The sequence below is a fragment of the Lipotes vexillifer genome, unplaced genomic scaffold (genome assembly GCF_000442215.2).
Source record: "Lipotes vexillifer unplaced genomic scaffold, Lipotes_vexillifer_v1.1 scaffold230, whole genome shotgun sequence".
Taxonomy (NCBI): domain Eukaryota; kingdom Metazoa; phylum Chordata; class Mammalia; order Artiodactyla; family Lipotidae; genus Lipotes; species Lipotes vexillifer.
The window spans coordinates 2,581,240-2,604,013 of record NW_006775143.1 but is presented as its reverse complement, the minus strand read 5'-3'; the positions used below and the strand labels follow the sequence as shown (position 1 = coordinate 2,604,013).

The window sequence follows — 22,774 nt, the reverse complement described above, 5'->3', positions numbered from 1 at the left end:
GGAAAGAGTTCCATGACTGATTAGTGATGAAGGTCATGAGATAGGAAGGGACAATAGAAGAGAAAGTGCCCCGAACCCCATGATTTCTAAAAGTCAGTCTAGCCATTGGATTTTAGGAGGCTGCTGAAGTTTACTAGAAATAGGGCTAATAAAGAAGACGAGATGAAGACTAGAAAGAATAACTGAACATCTGGGATCTTGGGATCTAGTCTTAGCTTTGTGAAGAATCTGCTGTATAGCTTTGGAGAACTAAATTCCCATCTCTGTACTCTAGTTTTCTCCTCTGTAGAGTGAAGGTGCTAGAGTCACTGTTAGGATTTCCGAAAAAATAAAATAACATAGATGTGCACAAAGATTAAGTTATGAGGATAAACACTGTGGTACGATTTAAACTAGCAAGAATTTTAAAACAACTAAATGTTCAATGATATCAAAACAGTAATAATATCAATTATCGTTCAATGACGCAATGGAATATTTTACAGCCATTACAATAATACTGTGGAAAAATATGAAGTTATTTGAAAGGATATTCATGGCATAGTAAGTTTAAAAAGATAGGTTACACTATTACAGAATAATTTTTGGTGGACATTTTACACATATATCTATCTAGAAAAAGAAGGAATAAAACATAGCAAATGAATAACAGTGGCTTTGTCTGGAAAGTTAGATAATGGGTATTTTTTCTCTCTTATTTGTGCTTATCTCTCGTTTTAAAATTATCTACAAGGAACATGTATTGCTTTTGTAACAAGAAAAAAAAAAATCAATAAAAATTACTTAAAAATAAAGTAAATGAGCCAGACTAAATGGCCTCTAAGTTCCTTTCCAGTTCTAAAACAGGATGATTTTAGAGGCACGTGAGGTATTGTATACCACACGATATGAAATGGTATGAGGCCTCCCAACTGTTGATTTCTTGTTCTGCTTCATGCCTGATATGGAGGGCCTTGTAGTCTCTCCTCGCTTAGATTCTCGGTAATAAACAAGAGGAGGACATCTGTTAACTATCTTCTCTCTACTTGGGATTAAGGACAATCCAACGTGATGGTACCATCATGAAACAATAATGTTGGCCGAGGGTCTGAGAAGACACGGTGCTTCTCTACCAGGGAATTGAGGGGACAGAATTTACAGATCATTTCCTTTTGGTCTTGTAAAGAAGAATTTCATCCTTCACTCACAAGTGAACCACGTGACACGTGTCTGACTGAACTGTCTAGATGGCCCTGGGATTCAGACGGACGACAGTTCTAAAACGTATTTGTCCCTGTGGTCCAACAAAGCAGATCTGATAAGTAGTGTTTTTTGTTTTCTGCTTTTTACAAAGACAGTTCACAGATTCGATAGGTAGATGCCAGAACAAGTGTCTGAATCAGGCTAATGTCAGTGACATACAAGTTCAGCTGCTATTGCCAGGCAGACTTGGGACTGAATTTGAGTTCTACCATTTATCACAAGTCCCTTAACTTCTCAAGTCTCAGTTTTCCTTTCTGTAGCAAGGGGTCAATGACTCCTTTATGGGTCTGGAATCTAGAAAGAAAGGCTGAGTCCAGGAAGAAAGTCGGTCTAGAGCCAGAGGTTTTGCTATTAAAAAACGAAGAGGTAAATTTATCGCTTCTTTGATCTCAAATTTTGGCATCCCTATTTCTTCTATAGGTCTCTTATGTCAAGCCTCTTCCATAGTAAAATCATAAACCAACAATGTCTTCCAATAGGTGTCAAAGCAGAATAATGTATGGGGTGAAAAATAAAGGAGAAAAAACATGGGACTATTCACTGGATGGAGTGAGGGCTTTGTTTCTCTTGGTTTTTCACGATTCCATGTCTGGCTGCTTGCATTTGTTTTCTCTGAGCTTGGATACATGTCTGTCTGCTTCTCAGTTTGTTTCCAGATAGCCATCGAAAGAGTTGGCCCTTCGTGAGGGAATTCAGTATGCCTGTGGCCTGTATTAATTAACTGTCTTCAAGCCAAAAGATGGCTGACATTCATTTTCAAATGGACGTAGTTTTCCAGATATTTCCATGCATTTCAGAATAATTTAGACCATGGATAAAAGCCCCATAAATACGTCTGGTCAGTAAGACTGGCACACAGTTCTAAGGTTTATAGGTTTAGTTCAAGTGAAGAAACTGGATAATGTGGAGTATATAAATAGTCATATCAAGCACATTATAAGGATATTTAGTGTCCAATTCTGTTTGGGACTATATATACATAATAACCTTCAAATGAAAAGAGTTAATATGAAGGAAACTGATATTTTAGTGCCAACTTTTGTTTTTCCCATTTAATCCTCACAACATTCAAGCTTAATGAGTTAAATGTTAGTATCTCTGTTATAAAGCTGAAGTTAAGCTCACAAATTTAGGAAGAGACAGAGCTGAGATTTGAACCCATATCATCCTAATTCCAAAGCCATACCTTTTCTTTTATGTTATGCTGCCTCCTAGAGAATGTTTAAAAAAAAAAAAAAAAAAACGAGTGTTAGAAAGGGAACTTTCTCAATTCTTTTCAGTTTGAGATTGAATTCATGCCACTCTCTTAGCTCTATGGGCTTGGGAAATGAAACAATAAAAGGCCTTCTACACCGTGTAATCCGACAACGGGAAGGGTTGTTAAATACGGACCCATAAAGTGAATTCTAAGATTGCTTGTTATGGCACTCTATTCCAGAAGGTTTAAATGCACGCTAGAAGGGGACAGGTGAATGCAGCGACCCTCACTGTCCTTCCTTTCCTAGTGGAAGCGGAACTAAGAAAGGCCTGGGGGCTTCTCCATGTACAAAGGTGAACAAGTGTGATTCAACACATGTACTGTGGTTCCACAGTACACCATGTTCCACGCCTGGAAGCATTATAATTGAATGAACAATAATAAAGTGTAGTGGTTAAGAGGTTGGGCCCTGCATTTACGCTGCCTAGAATTAAATCCTGGTACATCCCCACTTACAGCTTGCTTTGGACAGGTTCCTTGACTCTCTACATCTATTTTATCGTATGTTAAATGGGTATAATAATGCTGTCTAATGTATATTTACAAATAATAACTATTTGTAATTATTAGTACAATGTCTGGTATACAGTAAGAGCTCAAAAAACATATCAGCTATCATTATTGTTTTTGTTATTATTGTGTCATCATAACAGAGGAGATATAAGGACCCTCAGAGGTTATTTTTATCCGAATGGCTCCTTTTCCAGGTGATAAAACCAAAGCCCAGATAAAGAAAGTGGCATGTCTGTGGCCATACACAAAGTGGGAGGTAGACCTGGAACAAAACTTGGTCTCTTAACTCCTATGGCCTGTGAGGTAATTCATATCAGCCAGCGCATTGAGATAAAATCACTGAGAACTGAAGAGCTTCCAAAGCTGCCCCAGGAGCCTGTGCTCCTCAATTTGTGAGCAACTTTATTCAACACGAATGTGAGCTTTATTTACTGGGCACTCACTATGTGCCGGGCACTGTATGTACATGGTACACAGCTCCACCCTGTCATCTTCTTAAACTTGAAATCTCTGAGAAAGATAGAACGCCCAGGAGAGACAGAAGGCGTTCAACAGGTCTCACACATGTAATAAATTCTAACAGTGGCTTGAGAATTAGAATATTTAGAACTCTGGGGATAAGAAGAAATGGCAGATATGGTGGGTGCTGAAGTCTGTCTCCTCCATACCTATACTAACCTTCAACCAGATCAACTCCAGTTTGATCTGTTTTATATACTAATGGTCCATGTTTTATTTAGGTTGAAAATAAAAACTGTTTTAAAAATCTCGGCTTAAAAGTTTTATTGCTTGGGCTTCCCTGGTGGCGCAGTGGTTGAGAGTCCGCCTGCCGATGCAGGGGACGCGGGTTCGTGCCCCGGTCCGGGAAGATCCCACATGCCGCGGAGCGGCTGGGCCCGTGAGCCATGGCCGCTGAGCCTGCGCGTCCGGAGCCTGTGCTCCGCAACGGGAGAGGCCACGGCAGTGAGAGGCCCGTGGACCGCAAAAAAAAAAAAAGTTTTACTGCTTAAAATATTTGAATCCTAAAACTCTGCCACATTCCCTGATAGAAATATAGAGGCTCAGGAATGTTACACCCCGATTCAAGGCTTCGAAGCTACTCCCAGGCAGAGGCCAGAACCCAAATCCAGCTCTTCTGCCTCTGAGCGCCATGCGCCTTCCACTAGGACACTCTACCCAGGCCACTTCTGTCCCCTCCTCTCTAGGAAGTCGTTATGGCCACATGGCAGAACCCTCCTGGACCCAGGCTGCTACTGCCGCCTTGCCCACGCCTGTCCAAGACTCTAACATTCTTTTTCTGTTTTTCTTTCCTTGAAAACAGATAGGGAGTTGGGAGTCGCTGTACAGGAATGCGCCTGTTCCCCATTACGGCTCTTCTGGGGCTGTAACCCGAGTGGGCTTGGGCCAGACCCTCGCACACGTTTCTTTATCCACTCAGACTCCAGCCTTGCTCTCATTACCATCCACAGAAAAGGTCAATCACAATTCTGCTGAAGCTACAGAACCAACCCAACAAAGCACAGAGCGATTTTTCTACAGGCCCCACCCCCTGCCTCAATTCTCTCTCTCCCTCCCCTTGCATCACTCCCTGGATCCTCTTCCTCCTTGTTTTCCCTCTCCTCTCTCTCCCTCTCTCTCCCTCTCTCTCTCTCTCTCTCTCTCTCTCTCTCTCTCTCTCTCTCTCTCTCTCTCTCTCTCTCTCTCTCTCTCTCTCTCTCTCTCTCGCTTCTGATTGAGTTGAGGTCACAGTCAAAGCTGGCCACAAGAGCAAATTGAAAACAGGTTGGGAGAAAAGCAGCAAAGAAATTCCAAAATGGAAGGGGCCAGAGCAGTGAGTTATTTAGCCCAGGTGGGGAGAAAGGTCCCCGCTTGGGACTCCACACTCTTTTCAAGAACCGCCAAGGGGATTTAGAGCTACTCTGGGCCTGGCCTCTCTCTAACCTACAGATGCTCTTTGCTGCAGTGCCCAGGGAGAGGCAGGGCTCTGCACTTCCCCACCTTTCCTTTACTTGGACAAATGAAGAAATTCATTCTGAGACCTTGTCGGTGACAAAATGCATCTTTGAGGGCCTCACACCATTCAGCTGCAGTTGGTTCACTTCTTCCAAAACGATATTATATTACATTGGAAGAAACAGCGTGTGATGATTCTCACATTCATTGAGAGAGGCAGTATGAGATACGAAAAAGAGAGCGTGTTTGGGGGGCAGATGACACCTGGTTTTGAAGCCAGGCTCCACCACTTATGAACTATAGTACGTAGGGATGGATGGTTAAACTCTGAGAGCTCACGTCTTCATCTGGAAAGTAGACGATCAGAGAACCGGGCAAGGAGTAAGTAATATATGCAGTATACCTGCTACACGAATGGTTCACCAATGTTTGTGCTCCCTCATCCCCATTATGTCTCATCAGTTTGCCTGTTGGCAAAATTTTTAGTGGTCAAATTCAGCTGCTTTTACAAACATTACACAACACCTAACTCCCTAAAACCTTCCCTATGTTTTGCAAAATGAAGTAATTTCAAAAAGAAGGAAGGAAGAAAGGTAGGCAGTCAAGGAGAGAGGGGAAGAAAATGTTTATTTAGCTCTTACTATATGGCATCAGCAGTGCGAGACGTTTTTACTTAATTATCTTGATTAAACATTCAAAACAAGCCTGTCTTGATTAATATTCAATACAACCTAATCAATTAGGTTAATTGTACTTTTACAAGTGAGGGATCAGGTTCAAAGAAGGTTAAATGCCTTGCCTAACAAGATCCACCAAGGAAGAATGGTGGAGAAAAGGCAAGAACCAGGACATTTGTCACCCAGAGCCTGTGGTTTTCCTACGACACATTTGCCTACAGAGTGTAAGATGCTTTTGGTGAGAGTTGTATTTTGGTTACCTCTGTGTCACCAGTACCCAGCATAGGGCTGGCCATGCAGGTATCTGTGGAACTCTGTGAAACCAAACTTCAGAGGTTGAAGCCTGGATCCACACTCAGCTCCCCAACACTAGCACTTGTCATTAGAACTTTCTTTTGGGAAATCAGGCTGCCTCCTGCACGATCTCTTTCAGGAGTGCACAGGACTCCCACGGTACAGGAGAGAAGGGACTGCCAAAGACGTAAGGGGTCCAAAAAAAGGCCATGGCGGTCTAGCAAATATCTACTGAGAGCCCCCATCTGCCTGTGTTGTGCTAAGGGACTTCTGGCACATCCTCATACAAGCCCTCATACAACCTACATCTGTAGGTTTGACCTGCTCTAAAATCTGTCTCCTTCCACTTATAGCATGCCGGTTTTCCACCGGGGAGCCAGCTCTCCCCCAATTTCAGTCTATATGATTTAGGTGGGGCTGTGGCCTCCTCCCTTCTTCAGAGATGGGCATGTGATCAATGGCATGATATCCCGTATCAGAGACCAGCAAGAGATGAACAAGTGACCCAGGCCTGATCAATCAGACTAACATCTGGGACAGAGACCAAGTCCTGATGACATCACTTGAAGCCTTGGATCAGCTGTGTCTGAAGCTAGATATACCTTTGGATATTTCAAATACATGACTCAGTATTTTCCCTTTTCTGACAAAGCTAGTTTGTTTTCCATTACTTGCAACCAGGAGTCCTACCAGATAAAATCCTATGAGGTAGATTTTATGATCGCCATTTTAGAAACGAAAAGCAAACAAACAAAAAGGCCACAGGTCTTAAGCAAGTTGTCCAAGGTCACACTCCATCTAAATAACGAGGCTGGACCTCAGATCCAGAGCTGTCAGATGCCAACACCGGAGCCTTTCCCATCATAAAACACTGCCTAGGGCAGAGGATAAAAGGATTCTATTATTCAACAAACCACCGAGTTATCTCCAGTGTCCTGCTTCCTCTGGCCCTGTCCTCTGACCTCACTGCCTGTGCTCCCTCCCTCCCCTCCCTCCCTCCAGCCAGGCTGCTACCCCTCCTCCTCTAATATGCAGACCATGCTCCTAACACAGGGCCTTTGCACCTGTGGTCTCCATGCCTGGACAGTTCCTCCCCATGGCTTTGCATGATTCACTCCCTCTCCTTAGCCAGATCACTGCTTAAGTGTCGCTTCCTCAGAAGGGCTTTCTCCAGCTACTCAATCTAATCCAATCCCTCTCTATCCCCTATTTCACTTCAAAAACATATCGTTCTCTCTTATACTGATGAATTACTGGACTGCCTGTATCCCGCCCTGTAAGCCCCCTGATGAAGAGACTTGCTTCACTTAGCAAGCTGCCTATACACAGCGTGTTCTCCATAAACGCTTGTCTAGGGAATGAGTGTATTTACTGTGTACTGTAAAAAGAGCTGATGGCTGTGAACGCCACATAAAGAAGGATGTCTTAGTTTGCATTCCCTGGACAGCAGAGCCTAAGAGAAGGGCTTGGGTGCAGATGGTTTATTCAGAAGGTGACTCCAAGAAGCAGGCATGGGGAAATGGGAAGAATGAGGCAGGCGAGAGGAACAGTCAACACAGAGGTGCATCACTAAGTTTGCCGCTGTGAGTCATGGGGGCTCGATCCTACTGCGACCTTCTGAGGAGTGAACGGGATGTCTCCCAGAGCTGTTTGGCTGAAAGCTGCGGGGCTGGAGCACGTATCCGCCGATGATTCCTGATGGCCACCGGTGGACAGCCTCCCCGGGAGAGTGAATTTCCCCACACATTTTTTAACGTGGCTTGCCCCCAAGGCCTAGGGAGCTCAGTCTCATACAAGGCCATGGGACAGAAAGTACAAGTGTGCATTTGAGGTCACTGGCAGCACAAGGTGAGCCTGGGTGTGCACCACAGTTGCGGCTGAAATGACCCTGGGCCAAGAGGCTATGTCACTGCCCCAGTGGCATCTGCTACAAAGACCCAATCTCTCTGCCTTTGAGGAATTGATAGAAAGATCCACTGATGAGCCTTCCTCACTGAGGTCTAGGATAGACCTGATAGCTCCACTGCTGAAACAGTCCACAGTTACCGAACACCCACTCCATGCCAGGGAGAGGACGAGGCACTGCAGGCACAGTCCTGAGCCACACAGGCAAAGCCCCCTCCCTGTGATGCTCACAGCTAAATGAGGCAGAATTGCAATGGCTGCTTTCGTGAGCAACCCTCCAAAGTGTCTTGCAACTTATTATTAACACAGAATTTAATAATATTAACCTCAGCATTAATATGTAGTTGGCTAATAGAGCCTGCCCTTTTCTACAGTTGGATTCATTAGGGCCGTAAAAGCCCTCGTCATCCCCACCATCTTGAGGACAAACGATGCTAATACGTTTGGCTAGACTGGGTGTTGCTAACACGTGTGAGGAGAGCCGGTCTGGGGACCGGACTGCGGAAGACGAGGGGCGTGGAAGGAGAGCCAGGCCCCTCATCCCCCTCGCCATCACTCTTTGAGGGCCACAGTGTGTGTTTACTGCCATCACAGCACTCATCCACGGAGGGCTTTCTTTTCTTTCCTTCCTTTTTAAAATCATATCCCTAAACATTACATTGTCGTGAAGCGGAAAGAACCAACTGTACACGATGTGCTTCTCACCAGACTCTTGGTTCCTCTAACACGTCCTACTTTCTGCAGGCCCCAGTCTTCGTTCAGCGTCTCCCTCTCTGGGCAAAAAGGCAGAAAACTTGTGTGCTGACGGTGGGCCCTAATAGCCCCCCTGACCGCAGTTGTGATGAAACAGCATATAATCTGGCAGAGCTGGGTTGTTATTCACAGTTTGTCAAGAGGAGAAGAGAGGCTCAGAGAGTTGGGGCACACTGCCCAGCCACACAGCTAGTACACAGCGAGTCTGGGACTTGAACCCGGGCTGATCCAGTGCCAGAGCCTGTGGTTTTTCCACCACAACACGCACTTCCTAATTGTTCTATCTCTGTGGGCCTCAGTCTCCTCGTCTCTAAAAGGAGGACGTCTGCAAGGGGCTCATGAGGAGTGAATTCAATTAAGTCCATTAAAAAAAATATATATATATATGTGCCTTATAATCGGCAAAGAGTGATGCATCTGTAAAAGACGTGGATTGTTGGGGGAAATCCACAGAGTGCAGGTAAGATGATAAAAATGTCAGGTGGGTGCTTCTGGAGTTAGAAGGAGGGATAAGGGACCATCCTTTGGCGGGCAGTGAGGTACGTCGGTGTTCAGCCCCAAGGACACACCAGGGAAAACAAAGTGTGATGATGAAGGACCTTTACGAGCCCAAAAACATAGCCTCCGGTGACACAGAGCAAAGAAGAAAGGGGTCGGGGGGATGAGGATGCTATAGCGCAGGGAAACCTAGGGCTAGCTTCCTGGGATTGGAGCTTCCAAACTCTTCTCAGCTCTGGAGAACTGGCTTCTCTTCCTTTATTTCAGCTGAAGTTCCACATCCTCAGAGCCTTCTGTACCACCCTGTCTGAAGGGAACCCATACTGCCCATTCTCAGTTATGCCTCACCATAGAACTTGTGATTTTCTTCTGAGCACTAGTGACAAACTAGTTACTATAGTTGTTTGCTTTCCTCTTTATTTTCATTTGATTACTAAAATGTTGGCTCCATGAGTTCGGGAGCCTTGTCCATCTTGTTCACTGTCTCCTCAGTGGCTGGCAGAGTATGGGGGACATAGCAGCCATTCATTAAAGATCCACTGACTGAATCGGGGGGCAGGTGAGGCTGGAGAAGAAAGTAACTAATGGCTCAGCTAGGCTTCGTAAATGTGTTGAGACAACTTAAGTTTTCGCTCATACCCAATATCTTTCTGAAACCTTCCCTTGGTCACCCCTCCATCCAGCAAGAGTCAGACTCCTACCCTGGGCTCCCACGGTGGCCTTGCTTCCCACCATTGTGGCCCTTAACCCACTGTCCTGCGATCACCTACTCAGTGTCTCCCTCCCCTGCGGACTGGGAGGACCTGTGGAAAGGGACCTGCCTTATTCACCATCTGAGCCCTGTGATGGGCATATGCCAAATAAGCAAGTTGATGAGCAAGCAGGATGAGGGCCCACGAGGGGAGCAGTGGGCTAGGGCTTCCTCGTGCAACAGCCTTTGAATTGTGTCAGAAACAGCAATCCCATGAGGCCAGCAGATCTTGTGTGAAAAGGCCCTGAATCCAGAGTAAGAGGACACGGGCTGCATCCCTGCCTCTCTGTGAGACTCTGTACAAATCAGTTCATCTCTCTCTACCTACGCAAATGGCCACGACAGAAACGAAGGGCAGCAAGCACCCTCCCATCCCTTATCTGATCTGATCGCGCAGCTAACCCCAACGTTGTGACCCTTTTATTTTCCTCTATACGTGCCTATCACTTTGCTCCCTCAGTCTTAGCTTCCCTGAGCTCTTTGTCTAGTTGTCAGCCCGCGACACACACCTCAGGAAATTTCCCTCATTAATATTATTCCTCTTGATCTCTGCCCAACCCTGGCATTTCTATGCAGCCAAGCCCTCTGCTGCATCACCTCAGCGTCCACACTGGCTGTCCACGATCCCTCTGATTCTTGTCCCTGCAACGAGAAACGGCATTCTCTTCCTACAGCCCTCTCCTTTGTAAAGCCCTTTACAGTTTGCATTGCATGCCCCGGCCTCTGCATCATATTTAAGCTTCACAAATGCTCAGTGAGGTGGGCAAGACGAGATGGAAGTGAAAAATCACATTCTACAAAAGGGGAAACTGAAGCTCCGGAAAGAGGTACTGGGGCTGGAGCACACATTTCCTGACTCCTGCCTGATCTAGTGCATTAGCAGCTGCACCACGTGCTCTTGTCTCTTCATCCAGACTGTGAGCCCAACCACCACTCACACAGCTTCAGAGCCACGCCCTGAAGTGCGTGTATGAGGCACTCACCCTTACTGAGCCTCTGCCACACGTTACTGACTTAGACTATTATATTTGCTGAGACACCAGTATCAAATACTGGGTGGCGGGAAAGTAGCAGAAAAGGCAGTATTGTGCTCAGTCCTGGGTTTAAAAAGTGACTTTGCTAAACGACTCTTCCAAGCAAGTTACTTAATTTCTCTAAGCCTCATTTTCTTCATCTGTAAAACGGATGTGAAAATGCCTATATTAAAGGAATCAATGGAACCATATTGAGAATTAATTTAGACAATTAGCACAGTGCCTGGCACACTGTAAACGTTCAACAAATGGCAGCTTTACTGTTATTACTGTTATGAACAACACCAATTCACGGAACATTTCATACGGGGTAAGTAGAGAAGAGAAATTCAAGGGAATTCAAGGGAAAGTGAATTATCCTCATGAATTTAGTACCTCTTGCTCCTCCCAGACCAGAACTGCACAAACTATGTGCCCAGATACTAAAAACTGCGGATGTCGAAGCCTTCTCCCCCTTTCTAAATATAAGCCTCAAAGCCTGGGGTGAGCAGATAGTTGGGGTATATCTTCAGTAGGTAAGGGAGCCTCTGCTTGTCTTTCTTCTTTCCCCCCGCGGGGAAATGTAAGCTTCAAACCCAGTCTGACCGGGACCCTCCAAAGGTGGCCTCAGGGGTACCCCATCAAGGCACCAGGGAGGACTGAATGAGATCCTGGGTCCATTCCATTACCCAACCCACTTCCTCACCACCCTCAGGCATGTGCACTCCTCTCCTCATCCCATCCCTGTGCTCAGGCCCCACAGCAGGGAGCGTCCAGGAGGGTGGAGTGAAGGCCAGCAAAGATGAGTCAGGTTTTCTGGTTGTGAGAGCAACACCATTCCACCAGGCTGAGGTGCATCACTGAGAAGGAGGTGGGACCTGGGAGATGGCAGAAGGAGGTAGATTTCCAAATGAGAGAGACAGACAGAGAGAAAAAGACAGAGACAGACACACAGAGAGAAGGAAATAGGGAGGAACAGAGAAGGGCAGTCAGAGAGAACTACAGCCAGGAAATACTAAGAGACAAAGAGACCGACATAGAAACAGACAGTGGTAGAAAGGCATAGAGAGAGAAAAGGGAGAAAGAGTCATAGACGGGAAGAGAGGGTCGGAGAAAGACAGATCCAGGTAGAGATCAAAACAGAGAGGAATGGAGACAGAAGGAGGCCAAGATTAAGAGAAACAGGGAGGAAGGGAGGAAGGCATAAAGGGAGGGAGGAAGGAAACTACCCAAAAAGAGAACAGGACAAGACAAAAAAAGAAACAGCAGGGGCAGAGGCAGAGAGAGACGTGGGGAGCGAGAGAGCTGGATGTTGAGGTCCAGAGCTGCAAGACGAGGAACGAGGGTGGGTGGCTCTGCCCAGGGCTGGCTAGCGCCCCTTCTCCTCTTCCCATTCTCCACGGCCTTACCCAACGCCCTGACACAGGGGACAGACCCTGGCCCAGAGGGTGGATACCGCTCCCTCCCCTCTTCAGCTCTGGACCCCAAACCAAGACAGCCAAAGACCCTATTTTCCCACAGCCTGACTGGGGGAGGGCCTTGGGGTCCCTCTTAAACCCCACAGGGAGAGGTGACTTTCTGAAGAGGTTCAGAGGCCAGAAGTGCTTCCACCAGAAATAGGCACCCTTGAGCGTTTGATCAGGGCAACTTTAGTGACCTGTGGTTCCACGTACCCCAGGGGAAATGATCTGGAAGGTGGAGAAGGGAGAACGAGTAGGCAATAGCCATGTTCATCTAAATCGCTTCTATCCCTCCCACACACAGATTTTTTTTTTTTCCACTCTCTATTGAAATGACTCCCTGGCCTCCCCATTTATATTAAAATTTTCCTTTAAATAGAGAAGGGGAAACGAGTCCTCTCTTCAATCCACAAGGAAAGCTATAAGACCGTTTTCAAGCTTGGAAAATTTGGCTGGTCAGTTTTTCCTACTGTTTAACACATGCCTTAGGTTACACTGAATGGGTAAACACAGTTTATAAGTGACTAACTCATACCTAACCCTACAGGTTTATAGCCATATATATAGTGTACTGTAATATATATAAAGTATATTATACATATATACCAACTGCATTTATATAGCATACATAAAATGTATCTGTATATATGCATGTGTGCATATATATACACAACACACATATATTTATATGTAACACACATAAACACACACATATAAACACGTATACACGTGCAAGTGTGTATAAACAATCCCTCAAATTGGTACAGCTCCTTAGGGTTCACAAAGCCCTCTCTTACTCTCGTTTGATCCTTACAACAACCCTGGGAGGTAGACAGGGTAGGATTATTGCCCCAAGTTTACTGGTACCTGTGGTTAAGGCAAAGGCTCCAGGGACCCGCAGGCCTCGAAGCGGTCACAGTTCCCCTCTCCACAGTCATGCAGACTGATTTCACGAGCACAGGTCGGGCAGTGCCCACTTCTGGACCTGAAAGGACGCAAAGCCAAGGGAAGCCTGAGGCATCACCTGTTTCAGGGCTTCATTTTACAGACCGGAGGACTGAAGCTCAGAGAGTCGCTGCTAACCTACACGGTGCCTCTGTGCAAATTAGAAAAAAACAAGCATCCCTTCCTTAAGACACCTTCTTTCTATGTATCTGAAAATTGCCTTAGCATGCTGATTTCTTAGAACAAGACACTTGATCAATCATTAATACATGTCCACAACGTCTACAATTGGAATGGTGGGCTTTTACACGTGGTAGCATTCTGCACTGTAAAACTTGTACAACTGTATGTGGCATTCCTAGGAGTGAGCTCGGCCAAGGTCAGGGCAGAGAGAAGGGCAGGAGAGAGGGTTGGGAAGGTCAGATGAGGAGGGACCAACCTGGATCGCTGGGGTCCAAGAAGACAACTCATTTCACTTAAAGCTTAACAGGAGAATGATAATAACTAGTGTTTATTAAGCACTTAATCATGTCTGATGCTTGCAGCAACCCTTGAGAGTAGGGCATATGTCTAACCATTGCTTGCATTTCTTCCATGCCTTCTCAACTAATATTAATAATAAATATTATTCACAATCTTTTAGGCACTGTGCTTAATATTTCATGCACTTCAGCTCATTTCAGCTTCACAAGAACCAAAGCTATTTCCCCACATTTCAGATGAAGATATCGACACTCACAGAGGTGTAGTAACTCACAGAGGTGGCCAAGGTCACGTGGCAAATCGTGTGGCTGAGATTTGGGTTTTATAAGGAAAGGACAGAGGTAGAGATATCGTCACATGTTGCATCCTCTGAAGATAACTGAAATGCTTTCCACACTCAGTCACTACTGATCATCCTAGCACACCAGACCGTACTTTGTATATAGGGCATCAATATCCAGCAAAGGGAAGGGATTTGCCTCAAGTCATATCACATGGAAGCAGCAAAAAAAAAAAAAAAAAAAAAAAAAAAAGAATGAAAGCAGCTCTCTACTTCTCATTCTGTGTGTTTTCCAGTGTCCGACAGTCTACCCATTCCTTTAATCACATTGAGGCTGCTGATGAATGGAGCCACCTGGATGATGTATTCACGGAGTCTCTGCTCTGTGGACACTATAGTGGCTCCAACTCAGCTTTTCCCTGGTACCTAGCTTGCCTCCTTGTATCCTTCCCTCACCAATGATGCAAATGGATATGAAGAGTCATCAGAAATATAAAAGGGAAGAGAGGAAGGAAGGAAAGAAGGAAGGAAGGAAGGAAAGAAGGAGGGAGGGAGGGAGGGAGTAAAGGAAAGAAAAGGCAAACAAAATCAATGGCAGAAGTCTGCTGCTACAGGCAAAGCAAGCACTGTCTTTGGGCACCAACAGAACTGGGTTTCCTGCCTTCCACTTCCTCTTGTATGAATGGGAATAAGTACTCCCACTTTGGCGGAATGTTTTAAGGAATTAATGTGATGCAAAGTGTCTGGCCCAATGCTTGCCCTTGACGTATAAAATATGTTTCCAAGGCAGGGAGAAGTGTCTCTTGGCCAGGGGCACTCATATTGGGCTAGAACTTTACAAGGTACGCGTCATCTCATATCCATCAGCTCCTTACCATGGTCTGTAAGACCTAAGTGGTCCAGGGCCGCACCACTGCCCATCCCCGACTCCTGCTTTCTTGTATCTATTATTTTATCATCATCCCCCCTTCTCCCACTTCATGATAGGGAGGCAATTGTTGTCGTTGTTGTTCAGTGCCATGTCCTCAGCTTCTAGAATAGTGTCATTTGACAGCCTCAGAGTCGGAGCCAGGTCCCTTAGAGACCACTGAAGTGAATCTTCCGTTTCCCAGATGGAGAAGTGGGCACAGAAAGGAAAGTGAGTGGCCTGAGGTCACACAACAGCATCAAAGCAGAGTCAGATGAGTTCAGGGAGGAGGCATTAGACACTGGCTGCATGGTGGCGGTACTGACACAGGCATCATCTTCATCATCTCACCCAGTTCTACAACCTGCAGGAGTTTCACCACGCTCCACTCTCTCTTCTAGAGCTTCAGTGCCCTTTCAACGTGTCCTTTCAACAGGACCAGTCAACAGACGGTGCGGTAGGGGTGTGTGTGCGTGTGTGTGCGCGCGTGCACGTGCGTGGTAAAGACACCCACTGGGAAGTCCTCATCCATGAAGGCATCACTGATGCCCTTGCCCACATGCATCATAGCACTTTACAGTCTACAGGGCACTTTCCTTTTCTTTCTTTCTTTTGATCCTTACAGCAACACTTCTGAGCAGATGATCTTACTTTCACTTTGTAGATAAGGAAAGCTGAGGAGCAGAAAAGGGAGTTGACTTGTCACAGCAATAAGTGTGAGACGTGGAATTGCTGTGAAGGATCTAGGAGCCGGATGCAGCTCCGCTAACTTCCTGTCAAGTGACCTTTCCTCAGCATCCCTACACAAGATAAGGGGTGATTAGAGAGCAAAGAGGGGAGTGCTTCCACAGAAGGAAGCATGGGGAAGAAAACAAGGCAAGGCTATGGGACAAGGAAGAGGTAGTTTGGAAGACCTGAGCAAGACAGAGGTGAGAAGATACCGCAGGTGCAGTCTTCCAGGTGGCAGTGAGGGTGGAGGTTTCAGCCTTTGCAGTATCTTTTCCATCCCGCACCTCTCCCCATCTCTGAATTTTCAAACAAATTCCCTGGTAAGCTGAATTTTCAAACAGTTCCCATTTGGATGTCAGTATGAATCTTGATTTCTCCCTTCTGCTGGAGACAGAATGCTGATTTTGATTAGGGTCAACCTCCCCCTCCCCGCCACCACAGACAGAAAACAGCAAAACCTACATCATGAGTCAACTGTTATTTGTCGATGGTTGCTCTGGCGGTGGGCATGTGAGCCAGGTGTAGGGGGAGTGTGCTGGAGGGCTCCCGAGAAAGGTCTCCTCTCTCTCTCGGGATGGAAACACAGGAGGGGAGTCCATTTCCTCCTGTGAACATATCCAAATGCAATGCTTCAAAGCCCTGTGGTGATCTTGTGATTGCTGCCAGGCAGCCATCTTGCTACAAACTTGGAGAAGAAACAAGAGCAGTACAGAGAACTGGGGCTGGATCTCCCAGAGGTCACACTCGGATCCACCCGACCTCTGGACTTCTGGTAACACGAGGTAATACAGTTCCTTATTGCGTAACTTGCTGTGAGTTGCAGTTATTGTTACGTGCAGCCAAAGGTCACCTGACTCCTCCTGGTGGCTCTTATGTGCAGCCTGTTTTGTGACCCCGTGCAGTTCTCAGTAATGGGGCTGTGACCCACTGAGTCAGGTCATCAGAAGTTATTAGTCACAAATAAGAAAGATAAAATACTTAGGAATGTTTGGGGCTTCCCTGGTGGCGCAGTGGTTAAGAATCCACCTGCCAATGCAGGGGTCACAGTTTCGAGCCCTGGTCCGGGAAGATCCCACGTGCCTCGGAGCAAGTAAGCCCGTGAGCCACAACTACTGAGCCCACGTGCCACAACTACTGAAGCCGGCGCGCCTAGAGCCCGTGCTCTGCAAAAGAGAAGCCACCACAATGGGAAGCCCGTGTACCGCAACGAAGAGTAGCCCCTGCTCACTGCAACTAGAGAAAGCCCGTGCGCAGCAACGAAGAAAGACCCCAAAAATAAAATAAATAAATAAATTTATAAAAATAGAATGTTTGGATAAACAACAAGGTCCTACTGTATAGTGCAGGGAACTATATTCAATATCCTGGGATAAGCCATAATGGAAAATAATATGAAAAAGAATGTATATATGTGTGTAACTGAGGCACTTTGCTGTACAGCAGTAATTAACACAACATTGTAAATCAACTACACTTCAATTTAAAAACATGGTTTTTTTAGAAAATCTAGACCAATGGTTCTGAAACTTTATTATGCATCATTTATTATGACGGGAGATTCTTTTTTTTTTTTTTTCCTTGCGTTAGGCGGGCCTCTCACTGTTGTGGCCTCTCCCATTTGCGGAGCACAGGCTCCGGACGCGCAGGCTCAGTGGCCAAGGCTCACGGGCCCAGCCGCTCCGCGGCATGGGGGATCTTCCCGAAACGGGGCACGAACCCGCGTCTCCCGCATCGGCAGGCGGACTCTCAAGCACTGCGCCACCAGGGAAGCCCGAGATTCTTTTTAAAACAGAGATTGCTGGGCCCTCAGCCCCCAGAGTTACTAATTCAGTAAATCTGTAGTGGGGCTTGAGGATTTAAGTTTCTAACAAGTTCCCAGATACTGCTGCTGCTGTTGGTAAGGGCCACATTTTGAGAACAAGTGATTGAGACAATTTTTGTAATAATGTCCCTCACACTTATTTGCATATAAATATGATTTCTCCGGCAAGACAAGAAAGAAGAGGAACTAGAGCGAGAAGTCAAACTCCTGGAAACCTCTTGGGGAGGGTGTCTTGCATTGACTACACTCTTTACATGTGTCATGTGGAAATAAGGGTTGAGATACAAGATTCCAGATGCCCATGGCTTCAGACTCAGAGAGACTATGACGTAGACGCGGTGACTGATGACACAGAAAGATGCTCGCCTTCATCCCCTGCCACAAGGCTCACATGTTTGTGAGCTCAAAAGGTACTAACTATTGTCATTATCCATATCTCTGTTGTCATCATTTAGACTTTATATATTCCTTTCACATCCATCATTTCATTTAACCTTTATAACAACGCTATGAAAAAGATCACGATGATTATAAAAAGGATGAGGAAGGCAAGGAAGGAGAGGAGGTGGGTGAGGAGGGGAAAGAAGAGGTTGACCTGCCACTGTACAGATGTGGAAACTGAGGCTGAATGACTTGTCCCTGTCATACCGTAAGTAAAGTCCTGAGCTAAGACTCAAAGCCAGGTCTGCCTAAGTTCTGTGTCCTACTAGACCGTGATATTTTTTGGTGAGTTGGCACAGGTATTAACTGTGGATAAGAAAAAGAAAATTCAGGTACTCTAGGGCTATCTCACTTTCCAAAAGAAGGCTAACTTCTTGCTTTAGAAGCAGAGCAGACCTAGCCTACTGGGACAGCATGGTATAGAAAAAAGAGTATGTTGACCTTGGGTGGGTTACTAAACTTCTCTGAGCATCCATCTTCTCGGCTTTACAAGGTCATAACGCCTTCCTTGCAGAACTGTGAAGACTGGCAATATTATATAGAAAGACCCTAACAGTCCTTGGCCCAAAGTAGGCCCTGAATAACAGGAGGCTCTTGTGATTTTGATACTGATGATTATTCAGGGAGGTTCTAAGAATGAACATGTATGAGGCAGGTGGCAGGAAATGGCTCAGATGGGATGGCTTGCAGGGTTGGCTTGTGTAGACAGGGGCACTTCCTACTTAACCAGGCCTTTGATGCCAGCTTCAAATATTATTTTCTAAAGTCGTAATTTGCTAAACCGAGACGTTCACAGGCCTTACTTCACAAATTACTGCTTTCCTGTTTCAAGGGCCTCCCATAACTAGAACTAGTCCCCCATGAAGCAGGCAGAGTAGGAGCTGACTTCCACGAGGAAAGCACTGTCTCAGGGGCAGCAGACTCATGGGATATATTTTTTGGTCAGTGCTCATTGGATTTTCAGCAAGGAGAGAAAGGCCAAAATGTTAAAAAAAAAAAAAAAAAAAAAAATCACAAAACTTAGATGCTCAGATTTGGACGGAAGTCTGTCTTGCCCTAAAACCCGGACCCTCACAGATGCTGCCTCCCCATTTCATTGACAGGATGTTTCTAACATGGGTTGGACACCCTGGTGGAAGGAGAAGAAAGGTGATTCTTGGTGGGATACATTTTTTTTTTTTTTTTTTGCGGAACGTGGGCCTCTCTCACTGTTGCGGCCTCTCCCGTTGCGGAGCACAGGCTCCGGACGCGCAGGCTCAGCGGCCATGGCTCACGGGCCCAGCCGCTCCGCGGCATGTGGGATCTTCCCGGATCGGGGCACGAACCCGCTTCCCCTGCCTCGGCAGGCGGACTCTCAACCACTGCGCCACCAGGGAAGCCCGGTGGGATAAATACTGAGGCTCCCATTTTTCAGTGGCTTCTGCAAATGTCTGTATTCTTCACCAGAGTAAGAAAATGTCTTTTATAATTTTTTTCTATAGTCTTGCCTAGTAGGTGCTACGTGAAACGTAACTAAGTTGACGGGAAGGCAAGTGAGCTGCTGAAACACAGTGCTTTACTATTTGAGCTGTAGATCTTAACCACCTTGGGTAAAAATGTTTCCATGGGAAAATGTGGTCAGAGTTCCCTTCCATGCTGAGGTGCCAGAAACACCTTTCCTTTGCAGCCTTTCACTGATTTTTGTGAGGCAGCATGGTATAATGGAAAGAGCTCTATATTTAGAGCAAAATGACATGAGTCCCAGTCCCAGTTTTCCTGATCTCTTAGTTGAATGACCCTTGGAGTCATTCTCTGAATCTCAGTTTCTTTATCTGTCAAACAGGCATGAAAACTCCTACTTCTCTGGGTTCTTCTGAGCTTAAAGGAAAATAACGTTTGCAGAATCACTTTGAAAACCGTAAAGCCCCTGTGCAATTTTGCAGAGTTGTTAGTAACTCTCCAGTCTGTGAGGATGTGAGCCCCCCTACACAACTTGTACATGAAAGTGGGCATTCACTCCTCAGGGCTCTGTGGCCAAGGTCCCAGGCCTCTCTGTGGAGATGTGCCCGCTTCGGTCTCTAAGCTGCCCAGGTGCCTCTGCTCCAAAAGCTCCAACTTCCAAAAGGCGTAAGCCCCGAGATAAAGAGAACTAAAAGAGAGCGATGATTGCAACACTTGTGGACAATACATGAAGTAGCTCTTGCTTCTGCCTGGGTCCCTGCTGGCAGAGCGTAGGGTGGAGGGTAGAAGGTGTGGCAGAGGAGAAAGCATCCGAGCCCAGGTGCAGGAGACTTCCCAGCGCAGGGGCTGGGGTCTCCTCACCTCGTTTACCCTTGTCCAGCCTGACAGCCTAAACACCATGGACAGCTTCTGCCCTCTACGGCCACTGTAACATGTTAATAAATCAAGCCACATCCAAAAGCTATTTGTCTCATCTCTACCACTGGTCCTGGGGTTTGGGAGATAAGGTTAGCCCAGGGCAGCAAGCAAGCACAGGAGATTTATTAAAGCAAGCCACCTGTGTTCAACAGCTGTCGCAGAGAGGAGTACTGAGAATTCCCGAGGTGCCGAGGGAGGCTTCTTAAACAAAGCTGTTAACCATACCGTTCCCCTATTGAAAGGTCCTTAATTATTCACCACGGGTCTTAGAAGAAAGTTCAAGCTCTTTAGAGTCACCCTAAGCAATGTACTCCCAACCACCATTCCAGACCCGCTCTCTGCACAAACCATCCCTTCTGGATTCATCCCCAAACAGCTCGCAGTTTCGTACCTCTTTGTTCTTGCCTGAGCTGTTCCCTCAACTTGGCAGGCCACTTCATCCCATCCCCTTGCCTGCTGCCGGCGTAGTCCCTCTTACTGGAATCCTACTCATTTCCAAGGCCCAGCTCAAATGCCATCTTCTCGTGCCTCCTGGTCCAAAACCCTCTCTACAGCCCTATCCATTCCTTCTTCTCTAAGCCACAGTTGACCTCTATTATTTGGTGCTAATTTCATTCACACAAAGGCTAAGACATCAGAAGGCTCAGGTTTGCATACATGCTGTCGCCTCCCTACAGGCATGGTGCCGTATGGTGGAGACCTCTGAAAGCTTCTCTTCCCTTACCTGTTGTATGGGGATAATTATAATCCTCGCTTTATGAGGTTGGTATGAGTACCAAATGTGACAAGAAATATAAAAATAAATGTTAATTTTGGAAACATGACATTGTGATTTTCAGTATGCCTCCCCAGTTGGTTTTTGTTTTTTAACTTCCTGGTGAGCCCAGACTGATATCTGTACCCTAAGTGATCAGATCCAATTCTAACATAGTGCAAGTGATTAGAAAATGTTTGATGAATGTGGAAGCAACCTAAATGTCCATTGACATATGAATGGATAAAGAAGAAATGGTATACATATACACAATGGAATATTACTCAGCCATAAAAAAGAATGAAATAATGTCATTTGCCGCAACATGGATGCACCTAGAGGTTATCATACTAAGTAAGTCAGACAGAGAAAGACAAATATTATATGATGTCACTTATATGTGGAATCTAAACAGTCATACAAATGAACTTATTTACAAAACAGAAACAGACTCACAGACACAGAAAACAAACTTATGGTTACCAAAGAGGAAGGTGGGGAGGGATAAATTAGGAGTTTGGGATTAGCAGACACAAACTACTATATATAAAATAAACAACAGCGTCCTACTGTATAGCACAGGCAACTACATTCAATACCTTGTAATACACTATAACGGAAAAGAAAACACAATGTCTGATGAATGAACAAATGAAAAAAATAAGTGAATCAATCAAACAAGAATCAGGAAACAGGACAGAAGACTTATTTTGACATGAGAATGACCCCTTTCCCATCAACTAAATTACAGTTCCCCTGATATTCCTTTTCATAACACCTAAGAGTGCCCTTCATAGAACCTATCACAGTGTGAAATGTCTACGTATATATGTTGGTTTAGTATCTCTCAGCTGCCTTTGAAAAGCCCTCCAATGATGGAGACCATTTCTTTTTGTCCACTGAATATCCAGTACCTAGGACAGTACATGGCATGCAAGAGCCACTAAATATATAACTGTTAAGTGAATAAATACAGATATTTTAATTTTATTTATAAAAACAGAAAATCATGCCTAGATGAAAGCTGAAGCCATAGCGTAGCTTTTTATTCAATAACTGTTTATTAATGTAATCAGAGACACCTTCTTGTTCCCATCCCATCCCCCAGTCTGCATTAGGGGCACAGTCTTTACTCTCACTGTCTCTCCATTTCCTCCATGGAAACACTTAGGCTGTATTGCATTTGTCCGTGTCCTTGTCTGCTTGCCTACTAGACTATGGTTTCTAAAACAGAACCACCTTTGATTTTCCTTTATTTCCTAAACGCACAGCCATGTATGCAGAAACACAGTAACAGAGCACAACTGCAATTATGAAGTTCTGTTTGACATGTGGTTCAAGGTCCCTCTGCTTGCTCATAGTTGCTTTTTTCTCCTGTTTGGCCTATTTGTTCACCAAAACGTCTCCAGGTTTATACAATGGTGGAAAAAAAACAGAACTGAAATTTTGGTTCCACGATTTACGTTGGTAACTTGACATTCATTTGGCAGTTCTACCACATTTCTGAAAACTGCAGATTTTCTGTCTAGCTAGGACCTGGACATAAAGGAGAAGAAGTGACATGCTTAATGTGTATGTGTGGTAGGGTCATTGGGAGCTGCAAACACACAGGGACGTCCTGGGAGGTGAATAACTGAGATCTGATGGAAGCTGACTGACCTTGAGTTTCCAAAGCCAGAAAACCCAACAGAGTACTTTGGAGAAAAGTTTTAAAGACAGCACAGGCTTTGGAAAGAGT

General features: G+C 45.6%; 1 protein-coding gene across 5 annotated transcripts in view; it reads right to left on the bottom strand.

Annotated features, from left to right (window-relative positions):
* Positions 1-22,774, bottom strand: part of ASTN2 (astrotactin 2) — a 944,548-nt gene that overhangs the window by 56,543 nt on the left and 865,231 nt on the right. The window lies entirely within an intron of this gene.